Here is a 4,760-nt window from a genome sequence, read left to right on the forward strand (position 1 = left end):
TGATTTTGGATTTTCCCTACCATGGTGTGGATTTCCGAGGAGATCCAGATATGGGGCTTCCTCCTGGTGATGCCTCGGGACCAGTAGGGATTTTGTTTTCCTCATCTGTATGTATTTTTGCATGTATAGGTATGTTTTTTATATGATTATGTTGATAAAATATTTGTTTACTTGCAAATACAGGGTCGTGGGGATGACCACTAGCCTAATTGGTAGGCCATGATCCGAGATGCATGGGTGTCGCAGGGGAGGCACCCATGCCCTAGAGACTGAGGGACGTGAGGCCGCCTATTTGGCCTAAGCATCCAGTGCATCAACATTGGTTAGATATTGGTGGACCCTCCCATGAGGGTAGCAATGTAATGGTGTTCCTAGACACATAGCGATGTATGAGCGTGCCGAGGCGGAAAAGGCACGATTGGTAGCTACATAGGTCATAAAGAGTTACTGAGATACCTGCGGCAAAGTGGAGGCCCTAACTAGAGGGTTTCCCATCGAGGTTTGGCTAGGGTTAGAGGAGGTTGTTGTGGAGATGACAATGTCGCTTGAGCAGGTGCATCAACTAGTGTTGCCAAGTATAGCTATGGTGGTGGCCATGGCTGGTCCCATTTTTGCTCCTAGCATGGAGATTGGTCCATGGTAGTGCTAGGGAGACGTTTGGGTGGATATTTTTATGATACTATGTATGCACCAAGGAAACCACCCATTATGAGGATGCTCCCTTGTGTTTTTGACTTATTTATCCTAGTTGTCGGCCAGTGGATTATACAGTTATTTTTGTACTCATATATTTTTTGACATGTATATATGAGATGATTTTTTGGCAACTCTTATGATGTGTCATATGCATCTATACTTTTTTATGTATTTCTACATTTGTTTGAGATGGATATTATGCTCATGGTTTATGTATCTTGATGGTTATATATATGTGATGCATGGTAGTCTAGGATTTGATTAGATATGTGATCAGATATATGATTTTGATCCCTTGTTATATGTAAATGTGATATACTCAAAATGTCGAGCTAACCTTTTTTCATGCAGATACTTCTAAAAAAGGCATGAATCATGAACCTGAAAGGTCTTGTTCAACTGCGATACAACCAACTGGGAATCAAGGAATACATGTAGGTGACAGATACCTAAGTGGTGGGCATCAGACAAGAGACCTATGATGGCATCGTATTCAACTTGATTTTTTGTGGCTGACCCGATACAAAGTCCATTAGAGAGACGAGGTGTCCGGTCATGAGAGTATATGATCCAAGCTGTAGCAATGAGTTTTTTCAACCATCAAGATGCGTCGTTAGAAAATTCATGGTGATAGGTTGGTGAATGATCCATCTGTGACACATGATGAGAGAGTGATGTTTAGAGTGAATCCATGATGAGGTGATCATCATAAAAAATAATTCATGGTGCATATATGTACATTCTAACATTTTATGGGTGAAAATTTTTGAGGTAGAGACCATTGATGGGATTTTTTAGACAAGTACCATCGGGCTCTGACAAGATGTATTCCCGTTTGAGGAGGAAAAGTTTGATGATGTATGGTCCCTTCCATAGGGTGTCAAATTTCCTGGGTCCTATCGTTTCTTGGGCAACATTGTAGCGGAGGACTAACTCCGCATCGGTAAATGTTCAAGGGGTAATGTTGCGATCATATGAGGCTTTTACCCTGTTCTTGTGTGCTTCGTTATTTTAGATGGGTTCTCGTTGAATTTCATCGACAAGCTCAAGTTGTAAAAACCTTTGTTCCAAAGGTTTTGTGTTAGTTAAATTCTCGATAGTCGAATTTAATGTGGGGATCTCCCACTCAATGGGAAGTAATGCTTCAATGCCATATACTAGTTGGAAGGGTGTAAGCCCTATAAACGCCTTGACCGATGTATGATATGCGCATAGGGCTAAGAAAACCATATGGTGCCAATTGTTTTATGAGTGTTCACCTTGCGCTACAACATGGTTTTGAGAACCTTGTTGATAGCTTCTACCTAATCATTGGACTACAGATAGTATGGTGAAGAAAACTCGTGTGAGAAACCAAGGAATTGGGATAGATCTTGAAAGATTTCATTCTCGAAACGTTTACCATGGTCTGACACCAACTCCTTAGGAACATCAAACTATATTATGACATGATTGAAAGAAACCTGTGTTGTGGTTTCTGTAATGATATTATACATGGGCATTCCTTCTACCCATTTGGTGAAATAATCGACAACAACCACAATGTATTTGTGGTTTCCTGGTGATGAGGGATAATAGGTCATGGATTCGATGCCCCACTTGCAGAAGGGACCGGCTGCGATGATTGGATGTAGGGGAGTGGGTGGTGCTTGTGCCTTATGACTGTATCATTGGAATTTCTCACATCGTTTGACTACTTGTATGAAATCATGGAAGAGGGTGGGCCAGAAGTAACGGCCTCGTAGGATTTTTTGGGCAGTGGCCATCCCAGAGAGGTGGTCACTACAAGCCTCATTGTGGAAATTGTTTAAGGCTTTCTTGGCTTGTTGGTGGTTGAGGTATCAACGTAGGATGGTGTCGATGTCGCATCGATAGAGGGCATCCCTCATAAGGAGGTAGCATGAGGCCTGGTGGTGTATGCGCCTCCAATCATTGTGCTTAAGTTGGGTTTTAACTTTTTAGTTCGTAAAAGAGGAGGATGCCACCATACCAAGGGTCATTGGTTGATACTAAAAATAGATGTTCATCGGGAGGAGCCTCATTAATAGGATAGCCTCGGGTTCCTTTTGGGACATCTGTGATAAACTCTACAAGGATGAGTGCCATTTTTCTCCTAGGAGAATTAAACTATAGGTCAAATTCTTGTAGAATAAAAATCCATCGAGCATACTTGTGCTTTATCATAGGGCAAGTGAGCAGATACCTCATGGGATTGATGTCTGCTACTACGGTAGTGGTTCAAAGGATGATATAATGTCGAATATTTTGTACACAATAAACAAGGGCTAAGGCATCTTTTTCTTCTAGCTCATACTTCAATGTAGGGTTGGATAAATTCTTGCTGAAGTAATAAATTATGTGCTCCTTATTATCTGGTCCATCTTGGACTAACACCCCGGCGATGGCTACCTCTGATGCTTATGGGTATAGATTATAGTCTATGTTGTGGTCAGGTCGGCTAACCAAAGAAGCTTGAGATAATGCATCTTTTAAATATTCAAATGATTTTTGAGCTTGATCATCCTAATGGAAGGGAATATCCTGACGAATGAGGCACAGGAAACCTTACACGTAAGTAGTTTAATCGAGGACAAAGTGTCGTAAGAAATTGGCCTTACCCTGCAAGCTTTGTGACAGTTTTAATTTTTTTGGAGATGGTACCTCCTTAATGGCTTTGACTTAGAGAGGGTCAACTCTGATACCTTGCTAGGAAACCATGAAACCCAATAGTCTTCGATCGTTGACATTGAATACAAATTTTAGAGGGTTCAAGTGTAGGTTATATTTTCAACATCTCTGAAAGACCAGTCGGAGGTCCTCCAAATGGTTAGCACGCTTCTTGGAACATATTGTAAGGTCATCCAGTTATTGTTAAAATCGGAAACTAGGGCCAAACTCCATGTGGGTCATCTTATTCATGGCTAATAATATTTTTATTTGATTCCTCTCGTTGAGAGGTGTAGGATTGATCTAAAGATCATCCGATTCTGATAAGTATTTATGGAGATATGAATTTATTTTGATTATGGAATAATTATCAAGCCGACCAGCAACTCATGTAGGCTCAGAAGCCCAACAGTTTCATCTATTCAATCATCAACAATTTTTTATAAATACAGGAGGTCTTTTCCTCATTTGGACTCACTCAACTCATCACATCTCTCTCTCTCTCCTGTGCAGAAAAGAGGCTCTTCTACTGCGCAAAAAGAGACTCTTCTCTCACACGTGTGGAAGGAAGACATAGAAATTAGGGCTGCAACTGCAGATCAAAAGTTTGACTAGCGTTGACCATCAGACTCCCTCCTCAGAACTACGTTGGAGGTTAATCTAGATCTTCTCTAAAGGCTACACTTTTTGGTGAAGGAACCAAGCCGATCCGACAGTCGGTTTGAAAGATATTGTCTGCCCTAATCTGGATGATCTAGGGTTTGCTACTACGGATATAAATCAGATTTATGTATTATTTCTCTCTGTTGAATTATTGAAGATAAAGGAAGATTTTATCAAAGGTTTTCCCCACATTTGGGTTTGTCCCTAGCTAGCCACCACATCTTGTGTCTCTTGTCTTGGCTTGTTTTCTGTCGATCACTTAATGTTATATCTGCACTTTACTTTATGTACATGTGATTGCGAATATGTGGATAATAATAAGAAATATAAGTGAACTGATATAAGCATAGAACATACCATAAATAAACATGGTATCAAAGCTGAGGTGAAGACAAAGCTCGAGCAAGAGCAAGAGAAATCACCAAAGAGAAGATTGGCAGACAAAAAAAACTATGGGGTCCTCAACACTCTTCCCTGCCAAAGACATGCTCCGTGAGAAAGCTGCCTATCACGGATGGAAGATGTCTATCGATCTAACCTTAGAAGATCAAGGAGTGTTGGACCATGTGAGAGGAAATCTTGTTGAGCCTCCATCAAATGCACCCGCTACTGCCAGGAACAAATGGAAAACCGGCGAAGTCAAAACAAAGAAGATCATCCGAGATTCTATCGACAAGCGCTTGGTGGCCTACATCTCCGACCTGAACACCTCCAAGGAAATCTACGATAGACTG

The sequence above is a fragment of the Pinus tabuliformis genome, chromosome 3_2 (assembly GCF_031772625.1).
Source record: "Pinus tabuliformis cultivar Carrire ecotype Pingquan chromosome 3_2, CPIR1, whole genome shotgun sequence".
In the NCBI taxonomy this organism is placed as follows: domain Eukaryota; kingdom Viridiplantae; phylum Streptophyta; class Pinopsida; order Pinales; family Pinaceae; genus Pinus; species Pinus tabuliformis.